Here is a 20,652-nt window from a genome sequence, read left to right as displayed (position 1 = left end):
CATTATCATGGTTAAACCCATTGCCTTACCTTTACCTTTCTGCTGAGCCCCTCCCTCACACTGGGAACTCTCTGAAGCAGAATGACACTCTTCACAACATTGCTGTTATATCTGACCCCAAGGTGACCTTCTGATCAGACATCCACGCAATCAACACACCAGGAATTCCAATCACTTCAACGTTGCTTTTCTCCACCTCACCCCAGCTCCATTGCTACTGAAACCCCTTACCCGCGTCTGTGTCGCCTTAACTTGAATCCAAGACAGAACCCTTTATTCCGTGACTCATAATCTCAGTATTTACCCTCAGACACATACTCTCAGTATTTATCCTGTCAAACCCCTAAAGAATCCCATCTGTCTCAATGAGATCACCTCTCTTTCTCCAAAATCCATTGAGTAGAGTCCCAACCTTTTCAGCCTTTATTTAAAAGATAATCCCTCCAAACCAGGGATCATCTCATTGAATCTTCCCTGAAATGCCTCCAATAAAGTGACACATTTCCTTATCTAAAGGGACCAAAACTGCTCTCATTACTGCAGATATGGTGGTCTCACCAGCACTTCCACACGTTACTGTCAGGTAGAGACTCCAAACTCTAATACTGAAAACCTTTGAAACAAAATATTCGATTCCCCTTCCTGATTCCCTGTTGTAACTGTGTGGTAGCTTTCTGTGTTTCCTGAACAATTACCCCAGTCCCTGTGTGGTGCAGCTTTCTACAGTTTCCACCAATTAAATAGTACTTTGTTCTTTTATTATCTCCTCCAAAATGAGCAATTTCCCAATTTTCCTAAGTTACATCCCATCTGGCAACTTATTTCCTCCTTCTCCTGTGCATATCTCCCTTTTCATAATCCTCTTAGACCTTTACAGTTATGCCTTTTTCTAGGAGATATCCCCCCTTCCCATTCTTCCAAACATTTACTGGGAGCACTGGGCAGTGGGAAGCAGGCAGAGTTGCTATCTTTTTAGGGATACGCTTTGGAGTGATTGAGAGGATCTTCCTACCCATTGGTCAGGATGGAGACAACTTGCCCATCGTTAGGCATTAGCCTTTCACACACATGTCTTATTGATGAGGCAGAGCGGCAGCACGGAATGAAAGAAAAGAAAGTCATTCTTGTTCCCCATATCTCACTGACGCTTGGATCATTTTCTCCAATGTGTCAAAGAACTGGTGTGTTCAGTCACATAAGATCTCAAGTTGGAATCTCCTAGAAACCCACAGATTTTCCCCTGAGTTGACTGCTGATGTCGTCCAGGGTAATATGTACGGTAATCCTGGGCCACGAGGAGGGGATAGTGTGAGTTTCTAACTTGAACTGATAGTGACGGATTTTATAAACTTGTATTACAGGATATTACAGGTGGACATTCAGGTGGTAATCTCAATAAATATTCTGCTAAACTCTGATTGAATTACTCAATATATCAGGATCTATATATTCGCATTGTGTTTCTGAGTATTGTGTTCCAGATCAATCCCATTTGCTGCTTAAAAATTCTCCTTTGAATCATCGCATTCTCTCAAAAGGTCTACCCAAACATTCAATGTGTCCTGTAATCCTTTTATGATGACCTGATGAGTGTAAGGTTTATTATTCGAATATGTAATTTTTGTATGAGGATGTCTCAGAGAGGGAGCAGTATATTCTTAAAGGGTAGAATAACCATTTTGAGGGGAGCCTGTTGTTTATTGGTATCAATGACATAGGAATAGAAGAGTTCACATTATTGGATCATTAGAATCTCTTGTGGGGTAGAATTGACCTCCATCAGAAGGATGGATTGTACTGGCACTGGAAGGGAACAGTTGCTAGTGCTATTCAAGAGGCATTAAACCAGTGAAGGAATGTGGGTAAACCCAGAGAGAGAAAGTGAGAGAAGAGCTAAGTCTGACGCTGGTACAGTTCAGACGTCAAACAGTCATGGCAGGCAAGGGCAAGGTACAGAATGAGCAGTTACAGTGCAGTTATTTCAATGCAGGAGGCCCGATAGGTCTGGCAGAGGAGCTCAGGGTATGGTTTTGAACATCGCACTAGGATATTATAACAATTACAGAGGCATGACTTAATGATGGATAGGACCAGCAGCTTAATGTTCCAGTGTATAGATACTATAGCAAAGATAGAAAGGGGGCAACAGAGCAGGGGGAGAGGTATTGTTGATAAGGGATAACATTACAGCTGGGCTTCAAGAGGGTATTCCTGGGAGTACATCCAAGCAGGTTATACAGGTGGAACTGAGAAATAAGAAAGGGATGATCTCCTTATTGGGATGGTACTATTGACCGCCCCCCACTTCCCCAATAGTCAGCAGGGAGTTGAGAAGCAAAGTTGCAAAGAGATCACTTATCTGTAAGAATAGTATGGTTGTGTACAAGACTTGACCTTCTTTGTTATTCATTCACAGGATGAGGGTGTCACTGGCTGGGCCCAAAGGGCAGTAAAGAGTCAACCACATTGCTGTGGGTCTGGAGTCACATATAGGCCAGACCAGGTAAGGATGGCAGATTCCTTCCCTGTAGGATATTAGTGAATCTGATGAGGTTTTATTTTGCAATAATCAACAATGGATTCATGGTCTTTAATAGATTCTTAATTCTACATTTTTATTGAATTCACATTCCACTGTCTGCCATGACGGGATCCAAACCCTGGGCCCCAGAACGTTATCTGAGTGTCTGGATTATCCATCTAGTGATAATCTCACTAGGCCATTTGGCAGGGTGAGTGATTGAGGTATCCGTGGTGCAGCACATCAGCACCAAAGATCCCATGGTCTCTGCAGAAGATAGAAAGGGCTGGGGAGGGAGATATATCCCTGGTGGTGGGGTCTGACTGTAGGAAGCGGACATAGCAGAGGTTAATGGAGATTAGTGGGTGGCCGGTGAGGACCGGGGGATTATATTCTTATTGTGGTTGGAGGGGTGGGGGGAAGTCGGAGGTACAGGAAGTGGAGGATATGCGTTGGAGTGCATTGTTGATCAAGTGTGAGGGAAATGCGGTCCTTGAAAGAGGAAACCTTTCTGGGATGTCCTGGAGTGGAATTGCTTCTCCTGGGAGCAGATATGGCAGAGGGGGAGGAATTGAGAGTACAGGATCACGTTTTTCCAGGAATATACTCAAGGCTAATCAGGAGAGCAAAAAGGGGACTTGAAATATCTCTAGGAAATAGTTTAAGGAGAATCCAAAGAGATTCTACAAATACATTAAGGATAAAATAATAACCAGACAGAAAATCGGACCCCTTAAAGATCAACAAGGCCATCTATGGAACAACAGGAGGTGGGAGAAATACTATGCCATTCTATTTTGGAGAGTTTGGAGAAATAAATAGTGATAACTTGAAAAGTGTCTATATTAAAGAGGAGGAAGTACTGGATGTCTTAAACAGTAGTAAGGTGGATAAATCCCTGGGACCTGATCAGGTGTATCGCAGAAATTTGTGGAAAGCTAGGAAGGTGATGGCAGTGCCCCTCCCTGAGGTATTTATATCATTGTTTGTGACAGGTGAGGTGCTGGAAGATGGGTGCCATTATTTTAAAAAGGTGGTAAGAAAAGGCCAGGGAACAAGAGAACAGTCAGCCTAACGTCAGTGGTAGGTAAGTTGTTGGAAGGGATTCTGAGGGACAGGATTTACATGTATTTGGAAGGACGAGGATTGATTAGGGATAGTCAACATGGCTTCGTGTGTGGGAAATTCTCTCTCTCTAACTTGATTGAGTTTTTTTTTGAAGATGTGACAAAGATGATTGATGAAGGCAGACTGTGGATGTTGTCTATATGGACACTGAACGATGTTCCACATGGCAGACTGGTTAGCAAGGTTAGATAACATGAAATGTTGGGAGAAGTAGCCATTTGGATACAAAACTGGCTTGAAGGTAGGAGGCAGAGGGTGGTGATGGAGGGTTGCTTTGCGGACTGGAGGCCTGTGAGCAGCATTGTCCTGCAAAAATGGATATGGGTCCTTGAATAAGTGAATAGGATGTGAATATATGAGATATGGGCAGTGGGTTTACAGAAGACACCAAAATTGGAGGTGTAGTGGACAATGAAGAAGGTTAGTTCAGAATGCAACAGTATCTTGACCAGATGGGCCATTGGAGCAAGGAATGGCAGACGGGGTTCAATTTAGACAAATGTAACCTGTTCGACTTTGGAAAGGCAAGTCAGGGCAGGACTTATACACTTAATGGTAAAGTCCTTGGGAATGTTGCTGAACATAGAGACCATGGATTGCAGGTTCATTGTTCCTTGAAAGTAGAGTCGAAGTTAGGCAGACTAGTGAAGGTGGTGTTTGGTATGCTTATATTTATTAGTCAATGCATTGAGTACAGAAGCTGGGACGTCAAATTGTGGTTGGACAGGACATTGATTAAGCCATTTCAGGAATTATGTTTTATGTTCGAAATTCCCTGTTCTTGAAAGGATGTTGTGAATCTTGAAAGAGTTCAGACAAGATTTACAAAGACTTTGCTCGGGTTGGAGGATTTGGGCTACAGGGAGAGGCTGAATAGGCCAGGGTTAATTTCCCTGGAGAGTCAAAGACTGAGAGGTGACTTCATGGAGATTTATAAAATCATGAGGGGCATGGATAAGGTGAATAGCCAGGGCCTTTTCCCCACAGTTAGGTGGGTTCAAAACAAGATCACATGGGCTTAAGTTGAGAGGGCAAAGATTTAAAATTGATCTAAGGAGCAAAGTTTTCAAGATGTGTGTGTGGTGTATGTGTGGACTGAGCTGCCAGATGAAGTAGTGGAGGCTGATACAATTACAACATTTGAAAGGCATCCGATTCGGTACGTGAATAGGAAGGGTTTCCAATGATACGGACCAATAGCTGGCAAATGGGGCTCCGTTTGTTGAAGATTCCTAGTTGTCATGGACAAATTGGACCAAAGGTCTGTTTCTGTGCTGTACATCTCTATGACACTAATACATGAAAATAAGATGTGTTCCTCTTTTGTGGAGAGCTAGCAGAAGCACAGATAATTGTCCTTGGAGCTGAGAAGGTTAAGCAGTGATTTTGACCAGGTGCAAATTTGTTTCTAGGATATCTAATCTGCAGAGAGAGGGGAATTTTTAACAATGTCACAATTTTAGTAGCTATTTTCAGGTAATTGGCAAATAATGTGAATATGTGAACATTATTTTTTTCAGTAAGTTCTGAGTATTTGGAACAGTCTGAATGGCAGCTGGACACAGACTCAGGAGTTATTCATAAACAGATTTGGAATCTTACTTTTTTAAGGGAAGATTTGGGGGGCTATGGGCAAATGGGAAGGGAATTGGGACAGATTTGCAGCATCTCCAGAGGGAGAGGGTACATCCCAAGTGGGCTGAATAGCCCCAGCCCTTGTGGTTTGTGATACTGCCCCATTAACTGTGAATGTTGAAGCTCATCCCAGGGCAGAGAGAGGGAGGATCCCACCACTACCTCACAATGGGCCCCGAATGATTGATGTCAGCGCAGACCAATAGGGGTCAGAGGGCAGTCCTGGAGGACCAGGTAGTACCAGTTTGTCCTCCAACCAATCTGAGTGAATGAGGGCATCCTCAAGGCTGAAACTAAAGAAAGGCACATATCGCAGATATTTGAGAAACTGGAGGACATGAGATAGGGAGCGTTCTGTGGCTGGTGAGGAATTCCATAAATAAGGAAGAGTTGTGAGGCTGGATGAAGTGACAGTGATCGGGAGAGTTGAGGATGGAGGAATTTAGAGTTAGTGAGGATTAGAGTCCTAATGTTATACAGCAAGGAAATAGGCCCTGTGGTCCACCCAGTCCATGCCGACCATAATTCCAAACTGAACTAATTGTACCTGCCTCTGATTGGTCCACATCCATCCAAATATTTCCTATTTATGTACTTATCTGAATATCAATTAAATATTGTAATTGTATTCACAGCTACCACTTCCTCTGGAAGTTCATTTCACACGTATAATGTTTTTTTAAAAACTCTAATGTCTTTTCTCAAATCTTTCTAATTTCTTCTCAAAATGAATGCACCCGAGATTTGAATCCCCCTCTCCCCCGGCTATTCACCTTATCTACACTCTTTCTGATTTTGTAAACCTCTAATAAGGTCACCCCTCAACTTCGTGCACGCCAGTGAAAACAATTCGCAGCCTATCCAGCCTCTCCTGAGAACACAATCCCTCCATTCATGGCAATATGCTGGTAAATCTCTTCTGAACCTGCTCCAATTTAATAACATCCTTCCTATAACAGCACAACCAGAACTGGACAGAATGTTCCAGAAGAGGCCTCCCCAACATTCTGTACATCCTCAACATAACGTCCCAACTCCTGGACTCAAAGGTCTGAACAATGAAGGTAAGTGTGCTAAGCACCATCTTAACCAGCCTGTCTACATGTAACCTAAACTTCAAAGACGTGCAGCCCTCGGTCTCTCTGTTCCCATATCACTACTTAAGGCCCTACTTTTATTGAATGTAAGTCCTGTCCGCGTTTGTTTTGTTATTTTTTTGCATTTATTCCAATCCAAAAGATTTTTGAGTATAAACTTATCGAAAAGACAGAGAGGTGGGCAGAGGGGTGGGGGGGGGGGGGGGGGGGGGAGGGGGGGAGGGTTGCCTTGTTAGTTAAGAACAAAATTAAATCTATGGTATTGAATGACATAGCGTCGGATGATGTGGAGTCTGTGTGGGTGGAATTGAGGAACCACAAAGGCAAAAAAAAACCATAATTGGAGTTGTGTACAGACCTCCTAACAGTGGTCAGGACCAGGGACGCAACATGTACCGGGAAATAGAGAAGCCATGTCAGAAAGGCAAGGTTACATTGTACATGGGTGACTTCAATATGCAGGTGGACTGGGTAAATAATGTTGCTAGTGGATCTAAAGAAAGGGAATTCATGGAATGCTTACAGGATGGCTTTTTGGAACAGCTTATCATGGATCCCACAAGAGAGCAGGCTATTCTGGACCTAGTGCTTTGCAATGAACCAGACTCTATAAAAGATCTTAAAGTAAGGGAACCCTTAGGAAGTAGCGACCATAATATGGTAGAGTTCAGTCTGGAGTTTGAAAGGGAGACGGCTAAATCTGATGTAATGGTGTTACAGTTGAATAAAGGTAATTATGAAGGCATGAGAGAGGAACAGACTAAAATAGACTGGAAGCAGAGGCTAACCGGGAAGACACGAGAGCAAAAATGGCAGGAGTTTGTAGGTATAATTGAGGACACTGTACAGAGGTTCATTCCCAAGAAAAGAATGATTAACCGGGGAGGGATTAGACAACCTTGGCTGACAAAGGAAGTCAGGAAATGTATTAAAGAAAAAGAGAGATCCTATAAAGTGGCTAAGAACAGTGGGAAATCAGAAGATTGGGAAGGATACAAAAGCAAAAAGAGGATAACAAAGAGTGTAATAAGAAATGAGAGGATCAAATATGAAGGTAGGCTAGCCAGTAATATTAGAAATAATAGTAAAAGTTTCTTTCAGTACATAAGAAACAAACGACAGGCAAAAGTAGACATTGGGCCACTTCAAACTGATGCAGGGAGCCTAGTGATGGGAGATAAGGAAATAGCAGGAGAACTTAACAAGTACTTTGCGTCAGTTTTCACAGTGGAAGACATGAGTAATATCCCAAAAATTAAAGGGTGTCACGGGGCTGAGTTGAGTATGGTTGCCATTACGAAAGAGATAGTGCTAGAAAAGTTAAAAAGTCTTAAAATTGATAAATCTCCTGGCCCCGATGGGATACACCCTAGAGTTCTGAGAGAGGTTGCTGAGGAAATAGCAGAGGCATTGGTTGAGATCTTTCAAGAGTCACTGGAGTCAGGAAAGGTCCCGGATGATTGGAAGATGGCTGTAGTAACCCCCTTGTTCAAGAAAGGATCAAGGCAAAAGATGGAAAATTATAGGTCAATCAGCTTAACCTCGGTTGTTGGTAAAATTCTAGAATCCATCATTAAGGATGAGGTTTCTAAATTCTTGGAAGAGCAGAGTCTGATTAGAACAAGTCAACATGGATTTAGTAAAGGGAGGTCATGCCTGACAAACCTGTTGGAATTTTTTGGAGAGGTAACAAGTAGGTTAGACCAGGGAAACCCAGTGGATGTGGTCTATCTGGACTTTCAAAAGGCCTTTGATAAGGTGCCACACGGGAGGCTGCTGAGCAAGGTGAGGGCCCATGGTGTTCGAGGTGAGCTGCTGGGATGGATTGAGGATTGGCTGTCTAACAGAATGCAGAGAGTAGGGATAAAAAGTTCTTTTTCAGAATGGCAGCCGGTGACGAGCGGTGTCCCGCAGGGTTCGGTGCTGGGGCCACAGCTGTTCGCATTATATATTAATGATTTGGATGAGGGAACCGGGGGCATTCTAGCGAAGTTTGCCGATGATACGAAGTTAGGTGGGCAGGCAGGTAGTACTGAGGAAGTGGGGAGGCTACAGAAGGATATAGACAAGTTGGGAGAGTGGTCCAGGAAATGGCTGATGGAATGTAACGTGAACAAGTGCGAGGTCTTGCACTTTGGCAAAAAGAATAAAAGCATGGACTACTTTCTAAATGGTGAGAAAATTAATAAATCCAAAGCACAAAGGGATCTGGGAGTGCTAGTCGAGGATTCTCTAAAGGTAAACATGCAGGTTGAGTCTGTGATTAAGAAAGCGAATGCAATGTTGTCTCTTATCTCAAGAGGGTTGGAATATAAAAGCAGAGATGTACTACTAAGACTTTATAAAGCTCTGGTTAGGCCCCATTTGGAGTACTGTGTCCAGTTTTGGTCCCCACACCTCAGGAAGGACATACTGGCACTGGAACGTGTCCAGTGGAGATTCTCACGGATGATCCCTGGAATGACAGGTCTAGCATATGAGGAACGGCTGAGGATACTGGGATTGTATTCGTTGGAGTTTAGAAGATTAAGGGGAGATCTAATAGAGACGTACAAAATAATACATGGCTTGGAAAGGGTGGATGCTAGAAAATTGTTTCTGTTAGGCGAGGAGACTAGGACCCGTGGACAGAGCCTTAGAATTAGAGGGGGTCATTTCAGAACAGAAATGCGGAGACATTTCTTCAGCCAGAGAGTGGTGGACCTGTGGAATTCATTGCCACGGAGTGCAGTGGAAGCCGGGACGCTAAATGTCTTCAAGGCCAAGATTGATAGGTTCTTGTTGTCTAGAGGAATTAAGGGCTACGGGGAGAATGCTGGTAAGTGGAGCTGAAATGCGCATCAGCCATGATTGAATGGCGGAGTGGACTCGATGGGCCGAATGGCCTTACTTCCACTCCTATGTCTTATGGTCTTATGGAGTATAATTAAGAGGGAAATCAGGAGGCCAAAAAGGGACGTGAGATAGCTTTGGCGAATAGGGTTAAGGATAATCCAAAGGGCTTTTGTAAATACATGAAGAACAAAAGGCGAACTAGGGAGAAAATAGAGACCCTCAAAGATCAGCAAGGCAGCCATTGTGTGGAGCTGCAGGGCGATAGGCGAGATAGGAAACAAGTATTTTGCATCAGTGTTTACTGTGAAGAAGTACATGGGAGATATAGAATGTGGGGAAATTTTTTTTTTTTAGATTAGATTAGATTTTTTTTTTAGATTAGACTTACAGTGTGGAAACAGGCCCTTCGGCCCAACAAGTCCACACCGCCCCGCCGAAGCGTAACCCACCCATACCCCTACATCTACATTTACATTTACCCCTTACCTAACACTATGGGCAATTTAGCATGGCCAATTCACCTGACCTGCACATCTTTGGAGTGTGGGAGGAAACCGGAGCACCCGGAGGAAACCCACGCAGACACGGGGAGAACGTGCAAACTCCACACAGTCAGTCGCCTGAGTCGGGAATTGAACCCGGGTCTCAGGCGCTGTGAGGCAGCAGTGCTAACCACTGTGCCACCGTGCCGCCCACAAATAAACGGTGACATCTTGAAAAATGTCCATATTACAGATGAGGAGGAGGTGCTCAATGAGTGGCTAAGGAGCTAGTGCAGGGGAAAAGGATTCACGTTTTTTGGATTGTTGTGATCTCTGGAGTAGAGTTGACCTGCATAAGAAGGATGGATTGTACCTGAATTGGAAGGTGTCTAATATTTAGGCAGGGAGACTTGCTGGTGATACTCGGAAGGCATGAAACCAGTGAGGGAGTTGGTGTAAACCCAAGAAGATAGTGAGAAAAGAGATATGTCTGAGGCTGGTACAGTTCAGAAGTCAAATAGTCAAGGCAGGCAAGGGTCAGTATTAATATGATGGGCTAAATGAAGTCGGACTGAGCAGTTGCACTGCATTTACTTCAATAGAAGAGGCCTGACAGGGAAGGCAGATGAGCTTAGGGTATGGTTTTGAACATGGCACTGGGATATTATAGCAATTAGAGACGGCATCACTCAGGAATGGATAGGCCGGGCAGCTTAATGTTCCAGGGTATAGATGCTAAAGGAAGAATAGAAAGGGGTCAAGGGAGGAGGGGGAGTGGCATTTTTGATTCGGGATAGCATTTTGTTTTGCTCACAAAAGATATTCCGTGGAGTACGCCCAGTGAAGTTATTAGGTGGAACTGCGAAATAAGAAAGGGATGATCACCTTATTGGGGTTTTCTGCATGGATTTCGTCCGGGTGCTCTGGTTTCCTCCCATAGTCCAAAGATGTGCAGGTTGGGTGGATTATCCAGGCTGAATTGCCCAAAGTGTTCAGGGATGTGCAGGTTGGGTGGATTGTCCAGGCTGAATTGCCCATAATGTTCAGGGATGTGTAGGTTGGCTGGCCCTGGGAAATGCAATGTTACAGGGGGAGGATAGGAGGCTCTCCAGGTCAGTATCAATGTGATGGCTGAATGACCTGCTTCCACACTGTTGGGAGTCTCTGATAATTCTACTAGTTTTAAAATAGTTACAGAAAATTATATACCAGATCTAAAAGTTATGGTTCTGAATTGGACAAAGGCCAATTTTGATGGCACAAGGCAAGAACTTTCATCTGGCCCCTCAAACCTGCTCTGCCATTCAATAAGATCAGGCCTGATCTTTTCATGGCCTCTGCTCCACTTTCCTGTTCTCTCACCATAACCCTTAATTCCTTTCCTGTTCACAAATCTACCTTTTGACCTAAAGATAGTCAAGTCGATAATCTAAACTGCTGCACTCAGCAGCAAATTCCACAGATTCACAGATTTAGCTGAAGAGGTCCATCCTGAACTCAGTCCTAAATCTGATACCCCCTTATTTTGATGCTCTGCTCCCTAGTTTGACACACCCCTAGTTGAAATCACCTCCCTGCTTCTATCTTATCTACTCCGTTCATAATTTTATTTTTTTCCCATCCAACCTCCCATACTTCGAAATTCCAGTGTACATACTACCAGTTTCCTCAATCTCTCCGCATATGCCAACCCTCTGAAATACTGACTGAAACTAGTGAACCTCCTCTGTACTCCCTCCAGTGCCAGTACATCCTAGCTAATGTAAGGGGACCTGACTTGTACACAGTACTCCAGGTGTGGCCTCCCCAGCACCCTGTACAGCTGCAGCCTAACTATCCCTCTAGCAATGAAGGACAATATTCCCTTCAATGTCTTATTTACCTGATGCACCTGCAAACCAACTTCCTGTGATTCAAGCACAAGGACACCCAGCTCCCTCTGCACAGCAGCATGCTGCACGTTTTCACCATTTCATCATCAGTTTGCTGTTAGTCTTGCCAAAATGGATGACTTCACATTTCCCAAACTTTTCCTCCATCTGCCAGATCCTTACCTATTCACTTAATCTATCTGTATCCTTGTGTAGACTTACAGTGGCCTCTGCAAACGTTCATCGACCATTCATCTTAGTGAAGTCTACCTTTCATGAATCGATGCTGTGTCTGCTCAATGAGATAATTTCTATCCACATAGCTCACTATTTCTTCCTTAAGAGATCGGGCATTTTCCCCACCAAAGAATTTATGGTAACAGGTCCATTTTAAAATATTTGTATCACATTTGTAAAATGCCAATCTGTCAGAACTGTCCCAGACTCCAACAAATTTTAGTGAATTATCACTAGTGCATTTGCTATTTACTCTCTGCCATCTGTTAACGTCCACTGGGATGCATTCCATCAGGGCCAGGCGACCCATCTATCTTTAGGCTGTTATCATTCCCAACACTACCTCTTTACTGAGAATGATTGCTTCTCTGTCCTCATCTGCCACTGCGTCCATAGGCCCGCATCAACGAGAGTACACAGACAGCATGATCCTGTTAAAGCCTTAACAGGTAGTGTGGGGAATGCTGCCTGTCGAGAGAAATTGACGGTCTGGTCAAGAAAATGAAGGAGGGAGATAGCAGGTGCAGACATCTGTGTTATTATGTGAATTCCTGGAGGAGTATAGGGGCAGTAGGAGTATACTCGAGGGAAAACAGGAGAGCAAAAACGGAACATGAGAGAGCTTTGGGAAATAGGTTCCCGGAGAATCCAGAGATTCCAGAAATACACTAAGGATAAACGAGTAACCAGGCAGAGAATAGGGACCCACAAAGATCAAGAAAAAGCTCCTGTTTGTCCTAGATAAGTATATACCTGTCAGGCAGGGAGGAAGCTGTAGAGTACGGGAGCTGTGGTTTACAAAGGAAATGGAACCTCTCTTCAAAAGGAAGAAGGCGGCTAACGTTAGGATGAGATGTGAAGGCTCAGTTAGGGCGCTTGAGGGTTACAAGGTAGCCAGGAAAGTCCTAAAGAAAGAGTTCAGAAGTGCCAGGAGGAGATATGAGAAATTGTTGGCAGATAGGATCAGGGTAAACCCTAACGCTTTCTATAGTTATTAAAGGAATAAACGAATGACGAATAAGATTAGGGCCAATCAAGGATAGTAGGCGAAGCACTAAATGAATATTTTTCAACAGTTTTCCTGTTAGAAAACAACAATGTTGTCGAGATTACTGAGATACAGGCTACTAGATTGAATGGGATTGAGGTTCATAAGGAAGAGGTATTAGACATCTTGCAGAGTGTGAAAATAGATAAAACCCATCCAGCCCAGTGGACTTATCCCAGGATCCTCTGGGAAGCCAGGGAGGAGATTGGCATTTGGCATTGATCTTTAAATCATCATTGTCTACAGGAATAGTGCAGAAGACTGGACGATAGCAAATGTGGTTCCCCTGTTCAAGTAGGGGAGTAAAGACAACCCTGATAATTATAGACCAGTGACCCTTACTTCAGTTGTTGGTAAATTGTTGGAAAAGGTTACAAGTTTAGGATTTATAATCATCCAGCAAAGAATAATTTGATTAGGGATAGTCAGCATGGTTTTGTGAAGGGTAGGTCGTGACTCACAAACCTTATTGAGTTCTTTGAGAAGGTGACCAAATAGGTCGATGAGAGTAAACCGGTTGATATGATGTATATGGATTTCAGCAAGGCGTTCGATAAGGTTCCCCATAGTAGGCTTTTGTACAAAATGCAGAAGGATGGGATTGTGGGAGATAAAGCAGTTCGGATCAGTAATTAGCTTGCTGAAAGCAGACAAAGTGGTGGTTGATGGGAAAAGTTCATCCTGGAGTTGTTACCAGTAGTGTACCGCAAGGGTCGGTGTTGGGTCCACTGCTGTTCGTCATTTTTATAAACAACCTGGATGTGGGCGTAGAAGGGTGGCTTAGTATATTTGCAGACAACACGAAGGTCGGTGGAGTTGTGGATAGTGACGAATGATGTTGTACGTTACAGAGAGACTTAGGTAAGCTGCAGAGCTGGGCTGAGAGGTGGCAAATGGAGTTTAATGCGGACAAGTGTGAGGTGATTCACTTTAGTCGGAGTAACTGGAATGCAAAGTTCTGGGCTAATGGTATGATTCTTGGTAGTGTAGATGAGCAGAGAGATCTCAGTGTCCAGGTGCACAGATCCTTGAAAGTTGCCACCCAGGTTGATGGGTTTTTTTTTAGAATGCATACAGTGTTTTAGCTTTTATTAATAGAGGGATCGAGTTCCGGAATCATGAGGTTATGCTACAGCTGTACAAATCTCTAGTGAGGCTACACTTGGCGTATTGTGTACAGTTCTGGTCCCTACATTATAAGGAGGACGTGGAAGCTTTGAAAGGGTGCAGAGGAGATTTACTAGGATGTTGCCTGGTATGGAGGGAAGATCTTACGAGGAAAAGCTGAGGGACTTGAGGCTGTTTTCATTAGAGAGAAGGTTGATACGTGACTTAATAAGAGACATACAAGATAATCAGAGGGTTAGATAGGGTAGACAGGGAGAGCCTTTTTACAAGAATGGTGAAGGCGAGCACGAGGAGGCATAGCTTTAAATTGAGGGGTGATAGATATAGGACACTTGTCAGAGTTAATTTATTTACTCAGGGAGTAGTAAGGGTATGGAATGCTATGCCTGCAACGGTAGTAGATTCGCAAACTTTAAGTACATTTAAGTCGTTATTGGACAAGCATATGGACGTACATGGAAAAGTGTAGGTTAGATGTGCTTCCGATTGGTATGACAGGGCGACGCAACATCGAGGGCCGAAGAGCCTGTACTGTGCTTTAATATTCTATGTTCTATGAGCAATATGCTGTAAGGATGGTTGCTGGGTCCACTGCTTTTCATCATTGATATAAATGTTTTCTATGTGAATATAGGACGTATGGTCAGTGACTTCACATAGGTACCAAAATTGGAGGTGCAGTGGACAGGGTAATGGAAAGAGGGTGGAGAGGATAATTGGAAAGGAAAATGAACAGGTTGGACAGCTCAAGAGGGTGGTGTCTAGTTGGAGGGTTGGATCTGGGATAAGGCAGGGGAGGACAGATGAGGAAACCTTGATTCTGTGGTTAAAGGGTCCCAATGTGGAAAATGAGGTTTTCTTCCTCCAGGCATTGGGTGACTGTGATTTGGTGGTGGAGGTGGCCCAGGACTTGTATGTCCTTGGCGAGGTGGGAGGAGAAGTTGACGTGGTCGGCCACAGGATGGTGAGGTTGGTTGGTGCATGCATCGCGGAAATGTTCCCTGAAACAGTCTGCAAGTTGGTGTCCTGACACCCCAGTGGAGAGGAGACCACATCGAAAGCAAAGGCCATAATAGGTGAGGTATTTGGATGTGCTGGAAATTCTCTGTTGGATCCTTTGGAGGTGAGGGCACAGGTTTTACACCTCTTGCATTGGCAATTGAAGGTGCTGGGAGTGGAGGGTGGATGGATCTAACTAGAAATTCACAGGGAATGGTCTCTGTGGAATGCTGAAAGGAAAGGAGAGGGAAATAAATCTGTGGTGGGATCTGATTGTAGGTGCTGGAAATGGCGGAGGAATAATGCGTTGTATCTAGGTGGAAGATGAGGACTGGGGGTTTTATCCTTGTTGCAGTTGGATAGGTGTGGTTCAATGGCAGAGGTGTGGGAAGTGGTGGAGATACACTGGAGAGTATTGTTGACCACACGGGAGGGGAAATTGCAGTCCTTGAAATACGGGGCGTTTTGGTATGTTCTGGAGTGGTCTCCCAGCTTGCATCAAGCTTCACTGGAACACTGCAGTAAGCGTGAGACAGATGTTGGCCAGGGAACAGACTCATGTGTTAAAGTAGCAGGCAGCTGGAAGTTCAGGGTCTGTTTCGTAGCAGAACGTAGATCATCAGCTGCCGTTTCCACCACCTCCACTGAGATGCTGCCAGAAACAGGTTCCTGTCCCCTCCATTAACAGGAATGCACCCTCCCAACCAGACTGTTATCCGCTCCTTTGTTTTTCCAAATGTTACTGTCTCTTTTGGGCTCCATCCCCACCTATTACTTACTATTTATACCCCTATTTCCTGCCGTCCAAAGATATGTAAGTTAGGTGAATTGGCCAAGCTATATTTCTCATAGTGTTCAGATATGTATAGGTTAGGTGCATCAGTCAGGGGAAATGTAGAATAATAGGGTCTGGGAATGGATTTAGTTGAGAAACTCTTCAGAGGGTGGGTGTGGACTTGTTGGGCCGAACGGCCTGTTACAACACTGTATGGATTCTAATTTTCCCAGCTGCTGTCGGTTCTTAGGAAGGGTCACTGGACCTAGAATGACCCTTGGTGTGTGCAGGATGAGGAAGAGGGAAAGGGAAAGGGGAGTTCGATCCAGTTTAGACTGGGAGGGTTTAATTACACTCTGTTCAGGTAGTTGGGTCTGAATTGGAAACTTTTGGTCCCACATTTACAGCAAATGAGAAAATGGTTGTGGCCCTCAGGCGGTGATAGGTCCTGGGTTATGGCCGCCATCTTTATTGGGGGCAAGGTACAGCGAGGCACATGGACATGTCCTCTTCCTGGGTGGGGTCGGGGTGATTGAAAGAGGAGCATTTACACATCAAACGCATACCAAGAGAAGTGTTTGTCTTCATTATTCGTCTTGCACTGACTGTGAGTTTTGTTTTGTGAATTCATTTTATAGGATATTAATTGAGAATAATTCAGACAGGGATCTCAAAAACAATTTTCTATCGTCAGCAGAGTCATCAGGATCTGAATACCATTGTCATTTTCTGTCTGTGGGAAAGTATCTTTTTTTTTCAAGCAAAAAGCAGAAAGATATTCAAATTTGTGGTTGGATCACCCTTGGGGTTTGTGTTCAATTCTGGGCCCTGCAGTTGTGGAAGGTGTTATTGGCCTGAGAGAGACACAAATTTATCCAAACTGCACCTCGTCTCTTTATAGGAACTGTCAGATTTAGACCCAGTCACCCACTTCATGATGTTAAGCTTTAAACTCCTCATTTACAATTCCCTGCAAACTTCTCATTAAAATTCCGTATGGACTCAAATTCCAGTACCATTTCGGGTGGAATGTTCAGGTTCTGACAACTGTCTGTTCATTCAGAAACTGCTGAAGTCCATGTTGACTCTGGGATTACAAAGGGCTGAATTGAGAGATGAGACGCTGTTTCCTGAGCTCCCATTGAGATGCATTGGAACAGGACAGGAGGCTGAGGGCAATGTAGGTATGAGCAGACAATGAAAATGACAGGGCTGCACTGTGAGGGCTGCTTGGCTCAATGAGAGTGTTTTGGAGTTGGTTGTAAACAGAGCGAGGGGAGATAGGGAGAAGGTGAAGCTGAAACTCAATTTTAGTTCAGGCCGTTCAGAAATTCACATGGTCCCAATGGGAACAACCAAGTTGTAAGCGATGCCTGCTGAGATTTTTTTGGAAACAATTTTCAAAGTATAAAATGTCAGCTTAAGTAAAGATTAGGCCTTTTGATTATAATGGAAATGTTTGAAGAGAAGGAAGGTTGCTCGCTCATTTAAATTCTCCTAATGGGAGTAACTAACTGAAACTAGAGAGACATTGTGACAGTAGACCTCAGAAAATTGGTGTGCTCCTCTTGCTCACTGTGGGAAATAAGGGACACTTCCAGTGTCCGTGACGGCTATGTGTGCAGGAAGGTGCCCATCTGCAGCTACTGGTAACTGCTTTTCAGACCTGGAACTGAGAGTGAACTCACTGTGGAGCATCTGCAATACTGAGAATGTTATGGACTGCACGTTTAGTGAATTAGTCACACTGCAGGTGAGGGTTACACAGGCAGAAAGGGAATGGGTGACCATCTGATCAAGTAAATGGCTCAGGAAGGAAGTGCAGGACTCCACAGTGATCATTCCCGTCCTCAAACAGATATTGTGCACCGCTTGGGATTCTATAACGGGGGGAACAGGTGGGGTGGACTCAGTGGAAATCAGCAACAGCCAGGTTCATGACACCACAGATAGCTCCGCTGCACAGAATGGGAGGAAAGAGAATGGCAGAGCTGTAGTGACAGGGGATCCAGTAGTCAAGGTCGGAGACAGGCGCGTCTGTGGCCACAGACATGAATCCAGGACAGTGGAATTGAACCCAGGTCCATTTATTGATAAATGCACAGACCAATAAAGGTCAGTGTCCCAAATGCAACCTTCAGCACTTGATCACCCTGAGACTCTACTTTCCAGGGACTGTGCACTTGTTCTGACCACTTCAGAGGGATTGAAGGGGATAGGGAGAAAACAGGAAAAAGGTTGTGTTGTAGATCAACAAAATAACGGTCACCCTCCCCCTCTCGGTCTTTCCCCTCTGTCTCCCAGGCCCTATCATGCCTCCTCCCCACCGCAGGGAAAAGACCTTGTGTATTTACCCTATTCATGCCCCGACTGATTTTAGAAACCTCTATAAGGTCACCCATCAGCATCTGACGCTCGAGCGAAAACAGTGTTTTCATCCTCTCCCTGCAGCTCAAATTCCTGGCAACATGCCCTTTCAAGTTTCACAATATTGTTTTGATAGGAAGGAGACCAGAATTGCACGCAATATTCCAAGCATGACCTAACCAATGTTCTGAACAGCCGCAATATGACCTCCCAACTCCTACCCTCAGTGCTCTGACCAATAAAGGAAAGCATACTAAACACCTTCTTCACTATCCTATCTACCTGCGATTCTGCTTTCAAGGAGCTATGAACCTGCACTCCAAGGTCTCTTTGTTCAGCAGCACCCCCGAGGACCTTACCATTATGTGTATACAGCCTGCTAGTATTTGCTTTTCCAAAATGCAGCACCTCACATTTATCTAAATTGAACTCCGTCTGCCAGTCCTCAACACATTCAACCATCTGATCAAGATCCTGTTGTAATCTGAGGTAATCCTCTTCACTGTCCACTACACCTCCAATTTTGGTATTATCTTACTAACATTACTTCCTATATTCACATCCAAATCATTTATATAAATTGTGAAAATTAGTGGATCCAGCACCGATCCTTTGTGACACCCCACTGGTCACAGGTCTCCAATCTGAAAAGCAACCTTCCATCACCACCATCTGTCTTCGACCTTTGAACAAGTTTTGTATCCAAATGGCTAGTTCTCTCTGTGTTCCATGAGATCTAACCTTGCTAACCAGTCTCCCATGGGGAACCTTGTTGAACACCATACTGAAGTCCATGTAGATCATTTCCACCATTTTGCCCTCATCAATCCCCTTTGTTGTTACTTAAAAAAATGACTCAAGTTCATGAGACGTGATTTCTCACACACAAAGCCGTTATTAATATCCAGGACTTAACTCTGTACATTGGGATCTGTGTCACCCAGTTATTAGATGAGATTAGATTAGATTAGATTACTTACAGTGTGGAAACAGGCCCTTCGGCCCAACAAGTCCACACCGCCCCGCCGAAGCGTAACCCACCCATACCCCTACATCTACATCTACATCTACATCTACCCCTTACCTAACACTACGGGCAAATTAGCATGGTCAATTCACCTTGCCTGCACATCTTTGGAGTGTGGGAGGAAACCGGAGCACCCGGAGGAAACCCACGCAGACACGGGGAGAACGTGCAAACTCCACACAGTCAGTCGCCTGAGGCGGGAATTGAACACGGATCTCTGGCGCTGTGAGGCAGCAGTGCTAACCACTGTGCCACCGTGCCACCCACAATGGGTGTTAATATTCTGGATAAAGTTCACGTACACCAGCTTTGTGTTAGTGACTGTGTATTGAGTATTGTTGATATCACCAACACAGGTGAGTTCCTTTTGAAAGGCAGTCCCTATATCCCTAAACCCCCTCCCATCTGCTCTGTCTCCTCCTTCCCCACCGTAGACAGTAAGTGGGAGGAGCTCATAGAATTTCAATGTGAGTGTGATTGAGAAAATCTTCCCTTCTTTCCACTAGCCCACCAAGAAATGGTGGTGGTGTCCTTACCTCTGGACCAAGAGAATCGGGTTCAGAGTTTGGGAACAGTGGCTTTGAAGAGGCTGATTAGAAAACATGCCCAAGCCGCCAGGCCCTACTGTCTCCCAACTGTCCCTGCCTGAGCCTCTAACCAGAACCATCCTGCAGTTTCTCTCCTGTCAGACTCTCCCATTACTCAGTTTGACCAGGATCCCCTCCTACTGCTGCGCTGCTCCTGTCCCTCACTGACCTGTCCATCCCCCAGTGTCCTCCACATTCATTCGTTGTTTTAACTCCCATTGTCCCAGTCTTCAAGCCCTGCCCCCTCCACTCTATTGGGCACAGCTGCTGTCAATCACCCAGGCACCTGTGTGATCTGGAGCATGCTCTGTAGGAGGGGAGAGCAGTGTATGGGCGCAGTGCTGGGCAATTTTGGCATAAGTGCAGTATGGGCCAGTGCCAGAGAGAGAGTCTGTGGGTGTGTGGGATTAATCTATCATTGCCAGCTCCCTCCCTTCATCCCTCTGAGAACAGGACCCAGGGGAATGGTCCCTGCCCCGGTATCGTGACAAGTGGTCGGCATATCTGTGGGGGGAGCATTTTGCAGAAAGTTATCAGAACTCAGGTGAAGATTCAGGAATGTTATGGAAAGGAACAAAGGTGGGGCCTGCAATTAAAGTTCTAATTTGTTTCATTTTAGTTCAACCAGATATGATATGTCCAGTGTGTGGAGGATGGCTGCCATCAGAGGGTGGGTGTGGGGGAAATAAATAAGAGGTTCCAGATTGGAAAGAAAAAATCAATGTGGGTCTGACCAGGAAGGAAACCCTGGAAGGTGGGGGGAGGATTCACCAACACCCAGGAGGCTCCGAGTCAGATTCATTGATTTGATTAGATTAGATTTCCTACAGTGTGGAAACAGGCCCTTCAGCCCAGCCAGTCCACAGCGACCCTCGGAAGTGTCGCCCACCCAGACTCATTTCCCTCTGACTAATG

This window comes from Chiloscyllium punctatum, unplaced genomic scaffold (genome assembly GCF_047496795.1).
Source record: "Chiloscyllium punctatum isolate Juve2018m unplaced genomic scaffold, sChiPun1.3 scaffold_125, whole genome shotgun sequence".
Taxonomy (NCBI): Eukaryota; Metazoa; Chordata; class Chondrichthyes; order Orectolobiformes; family Hemiscylliidae; genus Chiloscyllium; species Chiloscyllium punctatum.
The sequence above is the reverse complement of the archived record's forward strand: the minus strand, read 5'-3'. Positions refer to the sequence as shown.